This window comes from Carya illinoinensis, chromosome 14 (genome assembly GCF_018687715.1).
Source record: "Carya illinoinensis cultivar Pawnee chromosome 14, C.illinoinensisPawnee_v1, whole genome shotgun sequence".
Lineage (NCBI taxonomy): Eukaryota > Viridiplantae > Streptophyta > Magnoliopsida > Fagales > Juglandaceae > Carya > Carya illinoinensis.
In genome coordinates, this window is record NC_056765.1 from 22188255 (window position 1) to 22212480 (window position 24226).

Sequence of the window (24226 nt, forward strand, 5' to 3'; positions counted from 1 at the left end):
CCCTTGCACAAATCCGGTATTTTAATTATTCTTAATTCATTGGATAACTCAATTAGGAACTCAATTTACGAAATTTCCAATCGGAAGGTATAGATTTATAAACCAAAATTAAATCAAATTTAACCCTTTAAAAAATTATTCACCACTTTTAAAATACGTAAATTACTACCCCTATTGAGAAAATCCAAAAACAACAATATACTCAGGGAGTAATATTGCAGCAAAAAACTAAATCAATATAGATAAATAACTGATCCAAACATAATCAAAGAACTAATCCATTCAATAGAAAAAGCATGACTGAATCCATAAACAGAATAAATTCTATGATTATTCGGAGGCGAAAACATTAACGATGAATTGAGAATGATAAAACAAAAGTGTTTTAGCAATTGAAAATCAAATACATGAATTAAAAATAAATTAGAAATACCATCTAATGTGCAAGTTCATCCCTAACCCTACTTGAGAATTTAGTTACCCATAAATATACTGGACAACAAAAATCTCCAGAGAAAACTAAAGCGAATAGTGGCCATGGAAGTAATTTTCTCCTCTCTTCAGATCTGCCTCTTGTGAAATTATCCTGCAATAAAAAACAGCAAACAAAAAGGAAAAGAAAGAAAATAAGAGAAAACAAAAATAAAACAAAGCAAAACAAAATAAATAAAGAAAAACATACCTGGGTGGTGTGGTCAAGGTTGATACACTGGATCCACAAGTGGAGTGTCTTCCACTTCCGGAACTTGCCTATCAATTAATACTTTAAGGCGTTGACCATTTACTTTAAAGATCTGACCATCCGTAGGATCTTCTATTTCTACCACCCTATTTACAAAAAATTCCTTACTAAAAAGGGGCCAGTCCACCTAGACCGAAGTTTTCCTGGGTGCTTGTGAAATCTAAAATCATATAAGTATATTCGGTCATTGAGTTTAAACCTCTTCCTAAGAATATTTTTATCATAAAACGTTTTCATTTTAACCTTATAGACTTTAGACTTAGGCAGAGGTTTCAATTTAACTCTTGGTGCTTTCATGCTTACAGGAATTTGTTTTCCACCTTTCTTATGCAACTCCTCAAATTTCTGTTGCCAAGCCTGTGTGCCATAATCATGAGTTTCATAAAAAACAGTACAAATATCAATAACATCAGATGAATCACTAATAGTATCAAAATCAGAATTCACAAGGGAATATTCAAGGGGAACAAAATCATGAGTTGTATGAACTCCCTTGTCTGTGAGTGCGTCAATCATATACGTTTGGTGGCACTCTTCATCTGTTGGTTGTTTCTCAATATGGAAAATGTTGACCTCCATGGTCATGTTTCCAAAAGATATCTTCATCAATCCATTCCTACAATTTATAAGTGCATTAGCCGTAGCAAGGAAAGATCTACCTAATATGAGAGAAACCTTAGAGTTTGATTCAACAATTGATTGAGTGTCTAAAATTAAGAAATCAACAGGATAATAAAACTTGTCAATTTGGATCAAAACATCCTCAACTATCCCTCTTGATTTCTTAACTGAACGATTAACCAACTGAAGCATAACAGAAGTAGGCTTAATTCCACCCAAACCAAGCTGCAAATAAATGGAATAAGGCATCAAATTAACACTAGCTCCTAGATCTGGCAAGGCTTACCCAAACTCATGATTTCCAATATTATATGCAATGGTTGGACAACCAGGATCCTTGTACTTTGGAGGAATTCTCTGTTCAATTAGAGCACAATTTTCTTTGTTAGAAATGTTGTCTTCTTAACATGGTGCTTCCTCTTAACTGTATATAAATCTTTAAGAACTTTTGCATAAGTGGGAACTTGTTTCATAATATGCAAAAGAGTAAGGTTAATCTTTACCTGCCTGAGGTTCTCCAAGATTTCATTACTAGGATCCAAAGTTCGCATACCAGATTTTAAAGCTTGAGGAAATGGTACCTTAACTGGACTCTGGATTACCTCGACATCCTTGGGGAACTCGGTACTATCATTGCTTTGTTCCTCTTCAACATCCTTTGGTTTATCAGTTGTTTGGATGTGTAGGGACTTACCACTTCTTGTCACAATAGCATTGACCTCTTTCAAATTTTTTGTGCCATATAATGACCTTGGGGTGCAAAATGAGCTTGGGAAGGAAACTTGCCACGCTCATTCACACTCAAGGAGCTCATTATCTTGGATATATGACTCTTTATCTCTTTGTTTTCTTCAACAACCTGCATAATCAAAGATTCAAACTTTTGATTAGTTTTACTCTGTGCCTCAATAAAAGCATGTAAAGTATCTTCTAAGGGGCTCCTAGAAGATGAATGTGTAGGATATGATCTAGAGGGTTGTGTAGGCTACTGGTTTTTAGATTTCCAGCTAAAATTGGGGTGATTACGCCACCTAGGATTGTAGGTATCGGAGAAAGGTGCAACAGGCTTCATCTACACACCTAAGGCATTACATTGTTCCTCATACATCCCTCTCATCTTAGCAAATGTGGGAAACTCTTGGGCAACGTGATCTACCCTGCCACACGCAAAACATGATCCAAAAGACTCTGCAGGATTAGCCACGTGTGTTGGCTTTAAGTCTTTATTCTTTAACACCTCTAGCTCCCTAGTGAGCATCTAAACCTTAGCCTTTAGGTTATCTTCTTCCATGAGATGGTAAATTCCACCACCATTCAGGTTTCTTGCAAGTTGTGACCTATTTGTGCTCTCAGTAGCACTAGGTCCAGTCCAAGTATGCACTTTTTCAGGAAGCTCATTGAGGTATTCTATGGCCTCATCAGGATCTTTCTATAAGAACTCACTATTACAGATCATCTCCACAAATTGACGTTCTCTAGGTATAAGTCCCTCATAAAAATAGCTCACTAAGTGCCAATTCTCATACCCATGGTGAGGACACATACTCAATAGCTCCTTAAATCTCTCCCAAGACTGATACAAAGTCTCATTGTCCTTTTGGACAAAGGTGGAGATTTACCTTTTTAAAGTATTGGTCTTATGTGGGGGAAAGTATTTATTAAAGAAGACCTAAGTCATCTCATTCCATGACCCAATAGATCGTGGTCTTAATGAATATAGCCAACTCTTAGCTCTATCCTTCAAAGAGAAAGGAAAGAACTTAAGTCTCACAATGTCATCAGTTGCATTTTGACTATGAAAAGTTGTAACTACTTCCTCAAACTCCCTAATGTGAAGATATGGATTTTCATTTTCCAAACCATGAAAAGTAGGGAGTAACTGTATCATCCCTATTTTAAAATCCAATTGGCGAATATTAGCTGGAAACATGATGCATGATGGTGTGGCTGGAGACAAACTGTTGAAAAGAAAAACTATCTCACAATTCTTCTACCGTCTCCCCGGCAACGGCGCCAAAACTTGATTACACTCAAAGAATAATACAATAGTTGTAGCACAGCTTTGGGGTGTCGACTCCACAGGGAGACAAATTAAAAGAAAAGCAAGAGAAACAAAGAAACGGAAGAAAAATATTAAATAAATAATGGAGAACAAAGATTAATTTTAAATGTAAATTTAAGTGAAGCAATGTAATTAACGGAAAAAGTACTCAAATTTGACGAACAGTAGAGCGTTGGGAATCCCTTGGACAAATCCTGTATTTTAATTATTCTTAATTCATTGGATAACTCAATTAGGAACTCAATTTACAAAATTCCCCATTGGAAGGTATAGATTTATAAACCAAAATTAAATCAAATTTAACCTTTTGAAAAATCATTCACCACTTTTAAAATACGTAAATTACTACCCCTATCGAGAAAATCCAAAGACGACAATTTACTCAGGGAGCGATATTGCAGCAAAAAACTAAATCAATATAGATAAATAATTGATCCAAACATAATCAAAGAACTAATCCATTCAATAGAAAAAGCATGACTGAATTCATAAACAGAATAAATTCTATGATTATTCGGTGAAGAAAACATCAACAATGAATTGAGAATGATAAAACAAAAGTGTTTTAGCAATTGAAAATCAAATACATGAATTAAAAATAAATTAGAAATACCATCTAATGTGCAAGTTCATCCCTAACCCTACTTGAGAATTTAGTTACCCATAAATATATTGGACAACAAAAATCTCCAGAGAAAACTGAAGCGAATGGTGGCCATGGAAGTAATTTTCTCCTCTCTTCAGATATGCCTCTTGTGCCTCCTCCCCCCCATTTCGTGCTAATGATATTCTTATATAGGGTAGGAAAGAAACCCTAATGTTCTTTTAATTTCCGCATAAAAAAATCGCTTAAATTTTCGGACTTATCTTGGCAGCCATGTATGGCCTTCAGGAGTTCAAATTTGGAAATCCTTGTTCGAGGCAAAGTTATAGCCCCGTAAGATAGATTTCCAATACATCAAGAATTGTATCAATCCGATATGTGAGTAAAAAGATACAGTCAAAAGACTAAAGTATGTCCAGACTATCTCCTAGCGAATTTCAGACTTGGACTTCTTGTGGTTTCATTTTGTGATTTTTTTTCTTTTTCTTTTCTTCTAATTTGCTCTCAAACCCCATGAATGTCCTCCTTTGAATTTGACTGGGCTTGACTTGCTCTTTTATAAACTTTGAAATTAAACATAAAAAAAACTGCTTAGGAGTATCCCAACGTAAATAGAAATTCAATTAAAGAATACACATTAATTCCTATGATTTCTATTCACATTTTAGCATTTTAGTCCAATAATAGGATATTTAGAGTGCACTTTCGCACACTCATCAAGGGTCAATGAGGGTTGTAAAGGAAGAAGTTTCCCTTGAGGAAATGGTAAAAAAGGACACGGCTAGGGGCCGAATTGTACGAACGTACAAGAAGGTGCACCTAGCTTCCAACTTGCTGTGAATTGGAAATTGAAATGGCTTTGGTTCTAGTGATGTGTGATAGATCAAGACTAATCTTCTAAATCAATCTAAGAATGACGTAAAACAAAATAAATATCAAAAAGGTGAAGATCGAAATGGAAACAATGAATTTAAAGGGAAATTAAGCTCAAAACATGGTTTTGAGATTACTAATCATCTTTAAGTTTGAAACATGGATTTGAGATGACTACTAGTCTTTGAGTTGAATAATGCCCTTAAGTTAAGGTAGAAACTTAACAATGGCTAGATGCACATTAGGCGCATGCGGAACTTCTTAGGCTTGAGGGAAACCAATGTGATGTGGGGCCCATCACAATGGAGTGGTGTGTGCAGGCTTCCATACGATGAATGAAGTGAAAGACAGATTTTTTAGTGCCAATTCGTCCAAACCTAGAACTGAACTACGAGGGTCAGGGACCTTACACAAAGAAGTTTCCCTTGAGGAAAAGGTCAAAATGGACAAGGCTAAGGGCGGAATTGTACGAATGCACTTGAAGGTGCACCTAGCTTCCGATTCTCTGTGAATTGGAAATTGACTTGGCTTTGGTTCTAGTGACATGCGACACATCAAGGCTAATCTTTTAAATCAATATAAGAATGATGTAAAACAACAACAACATGAAAAAGGTGCAGATTGAAAGGAAAAGAATGAATTTATAGGGAAATTAAGCTCAAAACGTCGTTTAGAGATTACTAATCATCTTTAACTTGATCTATGTGCTTAAGTCTGGTTAGAAACTTAACAATGGCTAGATGAGCACCTCTGGCGCTTCTTGGGCTTGGGGTGTAAATGAAGAAGTTTCCCTTGAGAAAATGGTCTAAAATGCACATGGTGGCGCCCCAAGGTTCTGATTGGCGATGACTTGGGAATTGACATGGCTTAAGTTCTATTGACATGTGATGGATCAATGCTAATCTTCTAAATCAGTCTAAGAATGATGTAGGACAAGAATAATATCAAAAAGGTCCAGATCGAATGGGCTAGAATACTTTAAAATGAAATTTAGCTCAAAACATGATTTAGAGATGACTAATAACCTTTAACTTGATTAATGACCTTAACTCAAGTTAGAAGCTTAACAATGGCTTTAGATAAGAAGCACTTTAGTGGAATGTGGCACTACTTGGGCTTGAGAGAAATCAATGGAACGGTGTATGCAGGCTTCAATAGGAAAAATGAAATAAAAGACGGATTTCTTGGAACCAATTCAGTCCAAAGCTAGAACTAAATTGGGATGGTCCAAGTAGAGTGTAAATGAGGAATTTTCCCCTGAGAATTGGTCTAAAAGGCCCCGGTTAGGGGCAGATTTGTAACAAGGCACATGAAGGTGACCCCAGGTTCCGATTCGCTGTGATTTGCGCAACGACATGGCTTTGCATTGATTGACATGGACTAATCTTCTAATTCAATCTAAGAATGATGAAACACAAAAGAATAACAGCAATAAAGTGCTGATCGAAATGGCTAGAAAGAATTAAAAAGCAAATTAAGCTTAAAACATGGTTTACAAATGACTAATCATCTTTAAGTTGATTAATGCCCTTAAGGCAAGTTAGAAACATAAGAATGGCTAGACGAGAACCTTGGGCGTGTGTGGCACTTCTTGGGCATGAGGGAAACCAATGGAATGTTGTGTGCGGGCTTCAATAGGAAGGGTGGAATTGTATGAATGCACTTGAAGGTGCACCTAGCTTTCGATTCAGTGTGAGTTGGATATTGACATGGCTTTGGTTCTTGTGACCTGTGATAGATCAAGGCTAATCTTCTTAATCAATGTAAGAATGATGTAAAACAACAATAATATCAAAAAGGTGCAGATCGAAAGGGAAATAAAGCTCAATACATAGTTTAGAGATTACTAATGATCTTTAAGTTGATTAATGCGCTTAAGTTTAGTTCAAAACTTAACAATGGCTAGATGAGCACATTAGGCACATGTGGGACTTCTTGAGCTTGAGGGAAACCAATGGAATGGTGTGTGCGGTGTGATGACCAGCTTTTACATGTATTTTCACTGAAGGGTTGTTTTTAATTTAATTAATATATTGGTTTATTTATTTTAAATTGGTTTTAATTTATTTGATATTGTGTTTAATTTATTTTAGTCGTTTTACAGTTTTAAAATCGTTTTCGGCAGATCAGTTTTTGGTTTCCGGGAGTGAGGATTGGACCTCATTTCTTCTCTTTTCTCCTTTTCTTTTTCCCTTTTCCTTTTCCTTTTTCTTCTTTTATTTCCCTTCTTTCTTTCCCTTCTTTCTGTCCCTTTTTCTTTTCTTCCCTGGTTTCTCTCTCTCCCCGCACAAAGCTCTCTTTTCTCCTTCCCGTTGCCGCCTTTTTGACTGCCCAGTGCGCCGCCGTCCGGCCGCCGTGTAGTGCACCACCCCCACCAAAATTTTTTCCTCCCAACAGAGATCATCTCCACCAATTTTCAGGACCACCCGACCAGCCGTTAGCCGCCACGCACGGCTGGAAGTCACGGCACGAACCCTGTTTTTCCTCTCTGTCGCCGGTTGCTTTAGTAGCCTAGAACCACCTCTCGCCAGCTGTGTGGCCTACACCACCCACCCAGTTTTCTTTCCCTTCCATCGATGAACATCCCCGCCAAGTTTCACCTCCATCCGAGTCATCGTTAGCCCCACAAGCTCCTCCAAGCCACACGGACTTTCACCGATTTCGGCGCCGTCGCACCTCCTCCGGCCACCATCTCTTCACAGCTTCTTCCCCTACCTCTTGCTGACCTAACCCACCCAATTCCGGCTTCGATCCGTTGCCAGAGCAGCTCCCAAGAGCTCAACTCTGATTTGGGCTTTTTCCGCTTCCACCGTCGTTTCCACCACCACCCACAGCTAAAACTCACTTCCTTTAACTTCATAAATATCTCAAGACCATTCCCTATCAATTTCATACCTTTGTTTGTCCCCGTTCGAAAGTGGGTAATTTATTACCCAAGGCCACAGTGTAAAATACATTGTTACGTTACTTTTTCTCCACCGTTTGCAACGCCGCGAGCTTTCAAAAAATACCGTATAGCCCTGTAAGTATTTTTCAAACTCTACTTTTAGATTTAAATATATTTTGCTCTTACAATAAATATTTATCTATTGGTTGGTTGATTTCGAACTGAGTCCGAGGAGTTCGGGGGTCAGATGGATTGAGGACGGAGTTGCTTGGTTTGTTGAGTTGTGATGGGTTGGTTGGTTCATGCCTTGAGGCGTGCATTACATATTGCATTCACGTGCATTTTATTTAAATTGAGAAAATCCTGTTTTATTGGCGCAAATGGAATTTCGGGTGCGTGTGTCTCATGAGCCCAAGCCGGGATAGGTTATTATCTTGGTGGAGCTCCTCTGGTCACTCGGGAGTGAATAATACTGAGTGACATCCCCTGGGTTGTCACAGGGCAATGACTAAATCGCACGATACGGTAAGGCTGTCGTGTCAACTCCGTGGTCCTTAGAGTGGCGGGGACTAGAGGATGGCCTGGCCAGGGACGCGCTTGGCACGAGTCTGGGCATTGCTCGTTTAGGTGTCACACGCGTAGTCGTTACCTGCGGTGTGACACAAAGCTAGAGTGTGCGGATGATCCCTAGGGGAGATCATGGTGCATGCATAATTGGATTGGTTTTATGGTTTTTGGATACAGGCCATTTTCTGAGAAAATGGTGAGGATGTGTTGAGGCTTTGTGATCAATTTTCTGGGAAAATGGTGGTTTGCGCCATTATCTGGGATAATGGCGAGACTTGATTTTAAACGTTATGTTTTTGGGCCAAATGGGTTTCTGGCGTGCGTGGAAAAATATGGCTTTACGGGTCATGTGCATTGGCTTTTCTTTCATGCATGTTGTTTGAGTTAATATGTTTTTATCTATTGGTGTTTGTATTTTACTTACTTGCGGCACCATTTTTTATTCCGTAGATTTTGATGCAGAGTTCGATGAGGAGGAGGAGGCTGAGCCCGAGGTTGCGGCTCTGCCAGAGTATTGAGTTGAAGTTTAAGCTTGTTGTTGGTTTGAACAATATTTGTAGTTTGTAATATTTTATTATGTATGTTTTGAACAGCTTTGTATTAAACTAAGAAAAAATTCTGGTACGTAGTTGTATGACTTTGCTATCCGCTGCATGTTTCTTCGTGCACATTTGTTGCTTATGCACACACTTGGCACTCGTCGATAGGATGGTGACCCGCGATGTCACCATCCGGACGTCTCAATTTTCCCGTGTCCGTGCGTGGGGATTTGGGGGCGTCACATGCAGGCTTCAATACGATGAATGAAGTGAAAGATAGATTTCTTAGTGCCAATTCGTTCAAACCTAGACCTAATTTCGAGGGTCAGGGAGGTATGTAAATGAAGAAGTTTCCCTTGAGGAAAAGGTCAGAAAGGACAAGGCTAAGAGCGGAATTGTATGAATGCACTTGAAGGCGCACCTAGTGATGTGAACCCCAATCGACTAGCTTTGAGACACAACAACAATATTGGAAAAATAAACCCAAGAATGCCAAACTCAAGTCTATGGATGGAGAATTTAGACCTATTGAGATCTCGTTTCAAGAACCCAAATTACAAGGAGGAATGTCATAAAGGTTGTGATTTACTTTTGATAAATTCAAGAGTTCAATTAAGAACAATAGGAGAAAACTCACTCACAATGAAAATTCAATAAAAAATATCTTACCTCTTCAAATGAGGCTACAAGTGTTTTAAATAAATAATCACCAAAACCTTAAAGGAATAGTGCCGCAGGTACTGCAGCATGAATAGTGCCACACTACAGTAACATCTAAAACCCTAGTTCAAATAAAATAATAACTTTTCAAATATGCCCTTGGCCAAAATACAAGGCCTTTCCAAAAACCCTAGTTCATTAAAAATAAGACATATGTATGGGCTGACATCCTCAAGCCCACTTACTCTAAACTAACAAAATAAGCTCTTTTAATGAAATGAATAAGTCAAAGGCCTTCAATAACAATAGGCCCAAGTCATGTCTTCCATAGCTTGGATCAAGTAGATCAAAAATGGTTCTCATTCTTTCAAGCCCATCATGAGGATCGGGCTCTTGCCAGCTTCATCCCAATTGAATTGTACCAATTCTTGCATTACTCCCTTGATCTTTGTGGCTCTTAATCTTGTAATTGATCCGTAAGACTTGGTCCGCCTTGGGGCCCATCATTCCCCCTCTCCTCAAAAGGATTCGACCTCGAATCTCCACCTGGATCAAAGGGAAAAAGATCAGTAATATTGAAAATAGTAAACACATGATACATACCCGGAAGATCCACTAGATATGAAATATCATTAATTTTATCAACAATTTGGAAATGTCCATCCAAGCTACTTCTGTCATCTACAAACAAAAGTATCAGAGTTAAATGAGTAAGTGGATTAAAATCATAAACAACTTCGAAATGAGAATATGAAGTAGTAGTATGCAAGGTCCTGTTTTATGCAAACTCTTTAAATGGCAAACAATCCTCCCAAGTTTTTAGATTCTTATGAAGAATAGTGCATAAGAGCTGAGTATTAGAAACAATACTCCTAGGTACACCATGAAGTCGCACTATCACCCTGAAAAATAAGTTTGCTATGTTTGTGGCATTGATTACGCCCAAAGAATAACGTGGTAGTTGTAGCACAGCTTTGGGATGTCGATTCCACAGGGAGACAAATTAAAAGAATAGTAAGAGAAACAAAGAAACTAAAGAAAAATATTAAATAAGTAATGGAGAACAAAGATTAATTTTAAATGTAAAATAAAGTGAAGCAAAGTGATTAATGGAAAAAGTACTCAAATTTGACGAACAGTAGAGCGTTGGGAATCCCTTGCACAAATTCGGTATTTTAATTATTCTTAATTCATTAGATAACTTAATTAGGAACTCAATTCCTTAAATTTCCAATCGGAAAGTACAGATTTATAAACCAAAATTAAATCAAATTTAACCTTTTGAAAAATCATTCACCACTTTTAAAATACGTAAATTACTACCCTTATTGAGAAAATCCAATGACAACAATATACTCTTGGAGCAATATTGCAGCAAAAAACTAAATCAATATAGATAAATAATAGATTCAAACATAATCAGAGAACTAATCCATTCAATAGAAAAAGCATGACCGAATCCATAAACAGAATAAATTCTATGATTATTCAGATAAAAAAACATCAACAATAAATTGAGAATGATAAAACAAAAGAGTTTTGACAATTAAAAATCAAATACATGTGTTGCCCAGATGACTAACACAAGAGAGGGGGTGAATTGAGTTGTATTAAAAAAATAATAACTATAAATCAAATATATGATATAAAATATAAACAAAATATGAAATAACAATAAATATAAAGAGTAAGGGTAAGAGAGAAGCAAACTCAGTATGTTAACGAGGTTCGGCCCCACTGCCTACGTTCTCACCTCAAGCTACCCCTTGAAGATTCCCAAATTCACTATTCAACCTCTTTCAGATGGAGATAGATACCTATTATACCTTTGAACAACACCGCTACAAAAGGATCCGTGTAGAACACCCTCTACACTTGTAATCACCTTACACGTGGTGATTCAATTATTCCCCGTGTAGAATACTTTCTACACGCACAAGGGTTATACACACCCTTTTTTTGATACAAGAGCTGATAGTGGGTAGGTTATCAGAAAACACTCCTCAATGAGTGAAATAAGAACAATACAGCGCAAACTATATCTCTCAAAATGAACAAGGATTAAGGCTCAATGCTTAGAGAAGAGAGAACGAAAACTTTGAATGAATGTTGTATGCTTTTGGTGTTGTAAATGTGAAGCTCTCAAATGATCTATTTATAGGCATATGAGACTTCATATTCAAATTAAAAAAGATTCACATGTCAAAAACAACATCATTCACTTTTTCAAAAAAATGAAACCTAATATTTTACTTTTGACATATGATAAAAGGAGCACACTTTCATTTTCAAAAAATTCAAACCTAATCTTTTACTTTTTGCATATGATAAAAGAAGCACACTTTCCTTTTCAAAAAATTCAAACCTAATCTTTTATTTTTTGTATATGACAAAAGGAGCACACTTTACTTTTCAAAATTTTCAAACAAAATTATCTACCTTTTGTATAAGTCTAAAAAAGCATCAATCACTTTTGAAAATATTCAAATAAAACATGCACATGTGAAAGATGACAATCAATCATCTTTAATATTTTCAAAGTTCAACCCTTTAATCAAGGCATGCACATGTAAAAGACGACAATCAATCATCTTTAATATTTTCAAAGTTCAGCCCTTTAATCAAGGCATGCACATGTAAAAGATGATAATCAATCATCTTTTAAAATTTTAAAATTTAATTTTCAAAATTATTCATGCACATGTGGAAAATGTATTTTAATGCTTTATGATAAAATATTAATTTTGAGCATTAATTCTAATTTCGAATTTTAAGAGATTTACAACATTACTCTATGACTTTAATGTGAACTTGTTTCCTTCTTGCTCATGCTTGGTTCTTTGATGTGCTTGACTCCATTGTGTGGACAACTTGAGCTTGAAACTCCTTTATTCTTTGAATTCATTTGTTATCATCAAAATCCATGTGTAGATTTATAATCACATGAAACTTGAAACCTTGGGTTCAACAATCTCCCCCTTTTTGATGATGACAAATACTTGATAGAACTTAAAACCTGTATTAATACTTAAGCTCCCCCTGAAAATATGCGTTAGCTTTTCAAGCAAAAGTATAAATATAATTCCAAGCATATATAACAAGTTTAGCAATTTAAACAATGTTAATGTTCTAGTCTAAAACTTCTCCCTCTTTTGGCATCATTAAAAAGGATCGGCAACAAGTAAATGGACTGAAGAAAATGATGTGTTTAATAGTCACTGTAGATAGTTGAAAGAGGAGCCATCCGTGACTCGACAAATACTGCAAAGTCTCGAGGCCTAACTCTATGCATTTAGTGCGGCTGGAGATTTAAACAATCGCCTGATGTTGTTGACAAACGTGATTGAAGGCTCTGAGTTTCTATAAAAAAAAAATGAGCATTTTCATCTATCGGATGCCAAAAAAATACATCGCTTCTTGACCTGAGTTCTGTTTTTCCACAACGATAGAATGGCTGAGCAATTCTCTTCCACTAATGTTCCAGACTTGAATTAGGAACCCTTGACGCATCAATCATCAATCTTCTCTCATGAGGCCATCAATACCATGATAGGAGCAGAGAACCGTTTTTCTAGTAAGGCTGATTCTAAGATTATTGCAGAATCAAGAATGCTCAGTAGGAACCCTTGACGCATCAATCATCAATCTTCTCTCCTGAGGCCATCAATACCATGATAGGAGCAAAGAACCGTTTTTCTAGTAAGACTGATTTTGAGATTATTGCAGAATCAAGAATGCTCAGTAGTCAATATGCTGCCTCTGTTACGATCATGTCTCGGAGGTTAATGGCGAGGGTGAGTGAGATTGATCATCTTAACATGCAAATATCTGAGTTACGACAGAAGCTTGCTAATAAGGATAGTGAAAATAAAAGGCTAAAGAAAGAAAACCAAGAGTTGAAAAAATTTACAGATTGGTATGCTTATGATCTGCAACCACGAATAGAGGAGCTGGAATGAGAAAGGGTTCAGATACAAGGTTAACATCGGCAGATAACAGTAGAGGTTCATCGTTTACTAGAAAAATAGGGACAATCTACTGTTAATCTCGCTGGCTTAGTAAGAAAACTTTTGACAATGTGTGTCCAGCATATCTTGTATTTCTTTTGACTAAATAAGATTTGAAGAGACAATAGTTTGTCTTATTCTTTATGCTATCTTTATAAAATCAATCCTGAAGTTCATCCAATCCGCATCAAGTTTTCTTCTCATCTCTGTAACTCATCTGCATTCCTTCAACATTCTCGTTTTAAGCCTTCTATTCTTTTCTCAATGGCTCATTCTTCTAACATTTCTCTAGATCCATCCATGAGGCATTCTGCATCTCAACCTCCTGTCCTTTCTGCAGCTGCCATTGGTGCCATGTTGCAGCAGGAAAATAATAATCTAACTAATAAGTCAGATTCTGATGCTATTTATGACTTGGTGAGTCTTGGGACTCGCTACTCTTCCTCTATTGTTGCTTTTTCTCAGCGGCTACAAGCCAAAAATCATGAAGTTGAAAAACTCAAAGAACAAATTGTTGTACTTCAACGAATTGTTCAAGAGTCTCACACAAGGGAAGGAATCATTCGGCAGAAAAATAAACAGTTGAAATCTTTATTAGATTCTTCATTCCGCTTGCCGGTTCCCATGAATAAGAATGACATGATATTGTATGAAGAGAATGAACGTCTCAAACATAAGGCTAAGAATCTCAAGTTTATGTAAAAATATTTAAAAAATCCATCTCTATTTTTATTGACTCTAGTCTATCTTTTAAGAGATATTCATAGCATGCATCATACCTATTTCTCTTCTGATCATACATAATCTATCTTCTGGTAAAGGCTTTGTGAAAATATCTGCTAACTGATCGTGTGTGTTTGTGAATTCTAGTACTATATCGCCTTTCTACACATGATCTCGAAGAAAATGATATCTTATTTCAATATGCTTAGTTCTAGAATGTTGTATTGGGTTCTTGGAAAGATTTATAGCACTTGTATTATCACATTTGATTAGAATGTGATTATACATGAGTTTAAAATCTTCAAGTTGTTGCTTCATGTAGAGAACTTGAGTACAACAACTACTCGCAGCAACATATTCTGCCTCAGCAGTAGATAGTGCAACAGAATTTTGTTTTCTACTAAACCAGGAAACTAGTGCATGACCTAAGAAATGGTATGCTCCACTATTGCTTTTTCGATCTATTTTACAGCCAGCATAATCTGCATCTGTGTAGCTGATTAGATCGAAAGATGTATGCTTAGGGTACCATAACCCTAGGTTAATTGTACCACTAAGATATCTAAGAATGCGCTTAACTGCAATAAAATGTGATTCTTTTGGAAATGATTGAAAGCGTGTACATAAGCACACACTAAACATAATATCTGGTCTACTGGCTGTTAAATATAATAAGCTACCAATCATACCTCGATATATCTTCGAGTCAACTGGCTTACCGGATTCATCTTTATCAAGTTTAGTTGATGGGCTCATTGGCGTTCCAATTTCCTTAGCATTTTCCATTCCAAACTTCTTCAGTAATTCCTTAATATATTTTGATTGATTGATGGATGTCCCACTTTTTGCTTGCTTAATTTGCAATCCGAGAAAGAATGTAAGTTGTCCCATCATGCTCATCTCAAATTCTTCCTGCATAGTCTTAGCAAAAACTTGACACATATTTTCATTAGTAGCACCGAATATTATATCATCAACATAAATCTGAATCAAAAGAATATCATCATTTTCATATTTAATGAAAAGAGTTGTGTCAATTTTTCCTCTTGAAAAACTTTTTTCAATCAAGAAACTACTGAGTCTCTCGTACCAAGCTCTAGGAGCTTGTTTAAGTCCATATAGTGCTTTTGTGAGTTTGAAAACATGATTTGGGGAAATATGATATTCAAAACCTGGAGGTTGCTCAACATATACCTCTTCATTTATAAAACCATTTAAGAATGCACTTTTAACATCCATTTGAAAAAGTTTGAAATCTTTATAATAAGCATATGCAAGTAGCATTCGAATAGCTTCTAATCTTGTGACAGGTGCATATGTCTCATCATAATCGATTCCTTCTTCTTGATTAAAACCTTGGGCTACAAGTCGAGTCTTATTTCTAGTAATGACTCCGGACTCAACTTTCTTGTTTCTAAAAACCCATTTTGTTCCAATAATAGTATGATTTTTGGGTCTAGGAACAAGTGTCCAAATATCATTTCTTTCAAATTGATTCAACTCTTCTTGCATAGCTAGAATCCAAGATTCATCAAGAAGTGTGTCATCAATATTTTTGGGTTCAATTTGAGATAGAAAAGCAGTATGATTGCAAATATTTCTAAGAGATGATTGAGTACTTACACCTTGTGAAGGTTCTCCCAAAATTTGTTCCACTGGATGATCTTTCACAAATTTCCACTGTTTGGTTGCATCTTGTATTAAATTTTGATGATCTTTCCTGATGGCTCCATGTTGAACTTCCTCTATTGTTTTCTCTTTGTTGATATTGAGACTTTCCTTGTTATTTATACCTCCTGTTTCTTCATCAATAGATTTCTTGGAGAGTGGAGAATTAGATTTATCAAATACTACATGCATAGATTCTTGTACAGTCAAAGTCTTTTTATTGAATACTCTATAAGCTTTACTATTAGTAGAATACCCAAGAAAGATACCTTCATCAGATTTTACATCAAACTTGCCTAAATTATCCCTGTCATTCAAAATAAAACATTTGCATTCAAATACATGAAAGTAACCAATGTTGGGTTTTTTCTCATTCCAAAGCTCATTGGGGGTTTTATCTAACTTAGACCTTAGCATAACTCTATTTATAACATAACATGCAGTACTTACCGCTTTGGCCCAAAAATAACTAGGCAAGTTGTTCTCATTGAGCATTGTTCTTGCCATCTCTTGAAGAGATCTATTTTTCCTCTCTATTACCCCATTTTGTTGAGGAGTTCGAGGAGCAAAAAAATTATGTACAAAACCATTTTCATCACAAAATGTTTCAATATTTTTATTAACAAACTCTTCTCCCCTATCACTTCGGATACTTGAAATAGTATAGCCCTTTTCATTTTGAATTCTCTTGCATAACTTGGTAAAGGCATTATGTGCCTCATCTTTATGAGCACGAAAGATGACCCAAGTATATCTAGAGAAATCATCAACAATAACAAATGCATAATATTTTCCTTCTAGACTTACAACTCTATTTGGTCTAAAAAGATCCATGTGTATCAGTTGCAATGGTCTAGTAGTGGAAATATGTTTCTTAGTTTTAAAAAAAGTTTTTGTTTGTTTACCAAATTGACATGGATCACAAATTTTGTCTTTAAGAAAATTTGTTTTTGGTAAACCTCTCACAAGATCATTTTTTAAAAGTTTGGAAATAAGTTCCATGTTGGCATGACCTAATCTTCTATGTCATAACCAACTAGTTTCATTTTGAGCTGAAAAGCAAATAGCATCTTGTGAGGTAATTTCTTTAAAATTGATTGTATAAACATTATTGTTTCTAAAAGCAATAAAGCAAATATTACAATCATGATCATTCAAAATAATGCACTTATCCATTTTGAAAGTAACTATAAATCCTTTATCACATAATTGACTTATGCTCAAAAGATTATGTTTTAGACCTTCAACAAGTAGAACATCTTCAATTATGAGAGAAGATTCATTACCAATTTTACCTATTCCCACGATCTTCCCTTTCGAGTTGTCTCCAAATGTCACGTGTCCTTCTTCTTTAGATCTAAGATCAAAGAACTTAGTCTTGTCTCCCATCATGTGTCTTGAACCTCCACTATCTAAAAACCACTTGTTTTTGCTTGTGGATGACTTCATGCATACCTATAAAAACAATTAAAATGATTTTTCTTGGTACCCAAGTTCTTTGAGTCCTTTATTTATTAGTATGAGAAGAAACAAGATTTTTAGGTGCCCATATGGCCCTAACAGTCATTGTATGATTTCTTCTAATAGGACAAGTATGATAATTATGACCATTTCTATTACAGAAATTGCAAATAGCATGTGACATATATGAAGAACTTGAATGATTATAATAATATCTTTTTTTGACAAAATTATTTTTATGAAAAGAATTTTGATTATTGGTTGGTCTTTGATATAGAAGGATTATCAAAGAAATTTTTATAAGGTTTGTATTTTTGTTTTGGCATATATCCTAAGCCTGCCTTGTCAAAACCACATCTTTGACTACCAAGAAGTTTTTCAAAATTTCTTTTTCCATTCGTAAAGTTTTCAACAATATTTTCTAAATCGGTTTTCTTCTCATTCAATTCAAGATTTTCATCTTTCAAAATGATATTTTCTTTTCTTAAAATATCAATTTCATTTGTTAAAGAAAAATTTTTCTTTTTCAAAGCAGTATATTTGATACCTAATTTTTCAAATTCCTCATAAACCTCTTCTAAAATATTTTACAATTCTTCATATGAAGGATCTTCAATATTATCAAGATTTATTACCTCAATGTCATCTTTAGCCATAAGACAAAAATTTGCTGATTCTCCATTGCTTACTTCACTATCTGAGCTACTTGAATCATCATCCCATGTAGCTTTCATTACTTTTTTGCCCTTGTTTCGATCTTTCTTTAGCAGAGGATAATCTGTGGCTTGATATGACCAGGCTTATTACATTTATAACAAATTAAAGTGTCATTTTTACCTGAATCTTTCTTGGAAAACTTTTTGAAGGATTTCCTTGGAGGAATTTTATTTTTCTTTAAGAACCTCTGAATTCTTCTTGTTATCATCGCAATTTCTTCATCTTTGTCTTCATTTTCCTCATCTTCATCACTTTCACTTTCATGAGGAACAGCTTTAAGTGCTAAGCTCTTCTTTGGCTTTCCTTCTTCTTCCCCTGTTTTCAATGTGTACTCATGGGTGATAAGTAACCCGATGAGTTCATTCACTTCGAGCTTTTTGAGGTCCCTAGCTTCAAGAATCGCTGTCACTTTTGATTCCCAGTGTTTTGCTAGAGAGTTGAGAATTTTTCTTACTATCTCCACCTTGGAATAAACTTTGCCAAGAGCTGTCAAGCTGTTTATGATGTTAGTAAAACGAGTGTGCATACTAGAAATAGATTCATCATCATTCATCTTAAACATTTCATATTCATGAGTAAGAATATAAATTTTTGATTCCTTGACTTGCGAAGTTCCTTCATAAGTAACTTCCAAGTTATCCCAAATTTCTTTTGCCGTAGCACAAATCATTATTCTATTAAACTCATTTCCATTGAGAGTATTAAATAATAAATTCATAGCAGTTAAATTCAAAGTATAAAGTCTATCGTCTTCACAATCAAACTCTTCTTCTTCCTTTTTGACCTTTACCCCATCAACCACTTTTGTTGGAATATAAGGTCCATTTACAATACATTTCTAGATTTCTCGACCTTGAGCCTGAAGGAATATTCTCATTTTAACTTTTCAGAATGAGTAATTATCTCCACAAAAGAGTGGAGGCCGACTGTTAGATTGACCTTCACCAAATGAAGCTGAAATGTTAGCCATAAGATCTTAACTCAAAAGATAGTTAATTTTATAATAGAGCTCTTAGCTTTGATACCAATTGTTGCCCAGATGACTAACACAAGAGGGGGGGTGAATTGAGTTGTATTAAAAAAATAACAATTATAAATCAAATATATAATATAAAATATAAACAAAATATGAAATAACAATAAATATAAAGAGTAAGGGTAAGAGAGAAGCAAATTCAGTATGTTAACGAGGTTCGGCCCCACTGCCTACGTCCTCGCCTCAAGCTACCCCTTGAGGATTCCCAAATTTACTATTCAACCTCCTTCAGGTGGAGATAGAAACTGTGATGCCCCCAAATCCCCACGCACGAACACGGGAAAATCGAGACGTCCGGATGATGACATTACGGGTCATCATCCTATCATCGTGTGCCAAGTGTGTGAAAAAAAAACGACGAAAGTGCACGAGAATTACGCAGCGAAAAGCAAGTCAATAACTAAGTACCAGAATTTTTCTTGTTTAATACAAAACTATTCAAAATCGACATAAATAAATATTACAAGACACAAATATAATTTTAAATCAAATACAAAACATAACATTAGCATCCCGGTGGAGCCGCGTCATTGGGCTCAGCCTCCTCCTCCTCATCCTCGATCTCTGCACCAAAATCTACGGAACCAAAAATGATGCCGCAGGTAAGTAAAATCCAAACACCACCAGATAAAAACATATAGAACTCAAACAATATGCATGAAGTGATATTAATGCGCAAAACCTATAAAATCATATTTTTACCACGCACGCCAAAAATCCCATTTGGCCCAAAAACATATCCTTTCCAAATATCACGCCAAAAGTCACATTTGACCCATTTCCATCTCAAACCATTATCCAATTAATCCGTATGCACCATGACCTCCCCTAGGGGTCATCCGCACACCCTGGCTCCAGTGCCACACCGCAGGTTACGACCATGCATGTGACACCTAACGAGCGATGCCCAGTTCCGCGCCCCGCGCGTTCGTAGCCAAGCATCCTCTAGCCCTCGCCAGCGAAGGGCCACGGAGTCGGTGCATAGAGCGATGCCCGGTTCCGCGCCCGGCGCGTTTGTAGCCAAGCATCCCCTAGCCCCCGCTCCCGTCGTCGCCCAGCGACAACTTAGGGGACGTCACTCAGTTTATTTCGCTCCCGAGTGACCAGAGGAGCTCCATCGAGATAATACCCCATCCCGGCTTGGGGTCGTGATACACACGCACCCGAAAATCCACTTACGCCAATAAAATAGGCTTTTCTCAATTAAATAAAAATGCATGTGCATGCACCATGTAAATGCGATATTAATGCACAAAATAATCAACCATCCATAAATCAACAAAACCAAGCACTCTGTCCACAACCCATCCGACCCCCGAACTCCTCGGACTCAGTCAACCAACAGATAAATATTTATTGAATGAGCAAAATATATTTAAATCTAAAAGTAGAGTTTGGAAAATACTTACAGCGCTATATGGTATTTTTAGAAAACATTCGGCGTTGCAAACGGCGGAAGGAAAGCAACGTAACAGTGCAAATTCACTGTGGTCGTGGGTTGTAAAATACCCACTTTTGAACGGGGACAAAACAAGGCTCGGGATTGATAGGGAATGGCCTTGAAATATTTATGAAGCTAAGGGAAATGACTTTTGACCGTGGGTGGTGGTGGAAATGGCGGTCGAAGGCCAAAAAGGGGCTGAACGGAGTTGAGCTCGTGGGAGCTACTCAGGCAACGGATCGAGGCCGAAATGGGTGGTTTAGGTCGACAAGAGGTAGGGGAAGAAGCTGTGAAGAGATGGTGGCCGGAGGTGGTGTGACGGCGCCGGAAACGGTGAAAAACCGTATGGCTTGAAGGAGCTTGTGGTGGCTAATGGTGGCTCGGATGGAGGTGAAACTTGGTGGGGATGTTCACCGGTGAGAGGGGAAGAAAACTGGGTGGGATGTGTAGGCCACGCTGATTGAGCTGGAATATTGCACATTTTTACTATTTAAAACCAATGTATTTTAAATTCATCATGACATTATTATTGGTTTTAAATGTGAAAATGGTTAAAATGAATAAATCAAAGTTGTGATTTTAATTGATTAAAAGCATGAATTTATGCTTGAATTCTACCAACTATTGATTACTGTGCATTCTGATCTTTTCCTCTAGAATTGAGAACAAAATAAACTGAACTAGGTCGATATTGGAATAGCTTCACATGTCTTCATTTTCGTGATCAAAGTTCATTGGACACATATTTTTGCTCTTTGTGCATGAGTTATGAGTTCACATACTTCAAATAAATGTTTATTTTGTTTATCTTGCATGTTTGGTTATGTCTTTCTCTCCTATTGATTCTCTACTTTTCATTTCCATTTGTTCATGCAATGCCTATTCCAGGCCTTTGTTCTACAACAAAAAAAGGTGATTTAATGAAGATATCATGGATCCAAGCATATATGGTGATGAATATAGGCTTAGAGCTTCAAGAGACCAAGTTTAATCAAATCCAACAAGAAGCTTTTGTGTCCACCGAAATTATATGAAGAAGAAGGCTGCTACTCTCCACCAAATTAAACATTAAAGAAGTCACAAAAGGCTGCTTCATTTCCATTGAATTAGACAAATCGAAATGAAGGAAGAAAGAGAAGAAAACATGTGACAAATTGAAAGGAAGTAGCCGTGTAAATCAATGAAGAACATGTGATGAATTTCGGCTGAAATTGATTGGAGGAATGAATTTGCAACTTGGGGCAGCTATTTATATATATATATTGCTGGATGAAGAAATCAAAGGAAGAAGCCGTGCCTAACCATGAAGAAATCAAAGGAAGAAGCCGTGCCTAACCATGAAGAAATCAAAGGGAGTTTGGCGCCTACTTAACATATATATATTGATGGATGGAATGGAGACATGTGCTGAATTGTGAGGGAATTTGGACCGGTCAAAGCAGTAGGTGAATGAAGGAACATGTGCTTAAATTGAATAACAAATTGAAGAAATAAAATGAGGAAGTCGGCAATGAAGAAATTGAACAAAAAGTTAGGCAAGAGTTAGGCAAGAGTTGAATAAAGAGTTAGGCATGTTGGACTTTGTTGTTTGGTTTGAATTACTAAACCAATTGAATAAAATAATTGAAGAGGAATGGAATGGAAGACACGGCAAAAGAAAGAGGAAGCAAGTGGCCAAAAATGAGTGTGAAAGCAAGATTGAAGACTTGGTTGTTGGGTGTGAATGCAAAACCAATTGAATGATGAAGTAGCCAAGATTTTTGGCTATAAAAGGAGGTGCACAACCGAATTTTAAGAGAATAATTTTAGAGTACAATTGAGTACAATTGAGGACAACTCAATCTTAGAAAAACACTTGTCAACACACAAATTTTCTGCTATTTACTTTAAAAGAATTAGCTCCTTTTGTTTTAAGAAATTTTGTTTCTCTTTTAAGTTTCAAAGCTTTGTTGTTTTAGCATATTTTTTTTACTGCATTAATATTTGTTCTAGAATTGTATTTCATTGAGTGTAATACCTTAATTTCCATTAAGTTACTAGTTTGTTTCATTTTTAGTTTGTTTCATTTCTAAATTGTTTCATTTCTAGTTTGTTTCATTTCTAAATTGTTTCATTTCTAGTTTGTTTCATTTCTAATTTGTTTCATTATTAGTTTGTTTCATTACTAGTTTGTTTCATACAATAAAAGGAATTGTTCTAGAGTTTTTATACATAAGAAATTGTTCCTTTTCATTTCAAATTTCAATTGAATCGTGAAAGGACGTTTTCGTTTAGACTTTTCGTTCCCTATTTCATTTAACTTCAGTTTAAAGTTTATAGAATACTTTTGAGTTTCTGTTTACTTATTTCGTGTTATTTATTTTTCTTACTTCTTTAAGTTTTGTCAATTATTTTCTAATTTAGTTTAATGCTAAATTTAGTTTTATTAGTTTCTTAGTTTAATTTATTAGTTCTTTACATTCCAATCCAACAAACAAAAATTCAAAAGACATGAATCTAGTCCATGACTAGTACCTTTTTTCATCCATTGCATATACCATCATATTATTTTCTCTTTGTGAAGTTTTTCACATTTTTTCAACAAGTTTAATTTTAAGCAACTTTTCCCTGAGGAGACGATCTAGGAATTTATTCCTAATTATTACACGACATCCTCTTGCACTTGGGATAGCATTAGTGCTACTCATTTTTGAGTGAGTCAAGTTTTTGGCGCCGTTGCCGGGGAATAAGTTGTCTAACTTAAATTTAAACTTGTTATTTTTTTTTTTTTTTTTATCATATTATCTCTGGTTACTCATCTCATCTGCATCAACCACTCATCTCTACCATATTAGATTGATGTTTCATGTCATGGGTAAGAGACACTTCAAATAGGTTGCTTAGAGTCACATCGAGTGTTGAGAGTAGTATACACAGCTTGGAGATCGATAGCTCGTCTGTCTTTTCTTTGAGTGAGCCAGGTGACGAAATTGAAATTGAATCAGAAAACATGGCTGCCCCTGCACCACGCACGCTTAAGGACTATCTGCAACCCACTCGTACCACTACACCTTCATGCATAATTTTACCTGAAAATGCACCTAATTTCTCTATCAAGCATGGCATGATGTCGGTGATACCTCAGTTCCACGGGATGGATTCTGAGAGTCCTTACCAGCACTTGACGGATTTTGAGCTGGCTTGTGCTACTTTTATCACTAGGGCTGTTACTGATGAATTCATTAGACTTCGTTTATTTCCTTTTTCTTTAAAGGATAAAGCGAAGATATGGTTTAACTCTTTGAGACCTAATTCCATTTCTAGTTGGTCTGACATGCAACGTGAATTCTTACAGAAATTTTTTCCTTTTCAGAGAACTCAATTTTTGCAGGAGCAGATCAGCCAGTTCAATCAAAGACCTGATGAGACATTTCAGGCCAGTTGGGAGAAATTTAAGGATTTGGTGAACATTTGTCCACATCATGGTTTTGAATCCTGGAGGCTGGTGAGCTACTTTTACACTGGCCTCACTCCGGAATGCAAGCAATTTGTTCAAACAATGTGCAATGGGGAGTTCTTCAGCAAAGAACCCGATGAAGCATTATCATTTTTCGACTACCTTGCTGAGAGCGCACAACA

At 36.1% G+C, this 24226-nt stretch overlaps 1 non-coding gene and 1 pseudogene across 1 annotated transcript; both read left to right on the forward strand.

Annotated features, from left to right (window-relative positions):
- Window positions 1-24226, forward strand: part of LOC122293684 — an 87241-nt pseudogene that overhangs the window by 49413 nt on the left and 13602 nt on the right.
- Window positions 2887-2994, forward strand: LOC122295263. Its single transcript, XR_006237923.1, has one exon. It is a non-coding gene; the product is annotated as a small nucleolar RNA R71 (small nucleolar RNA).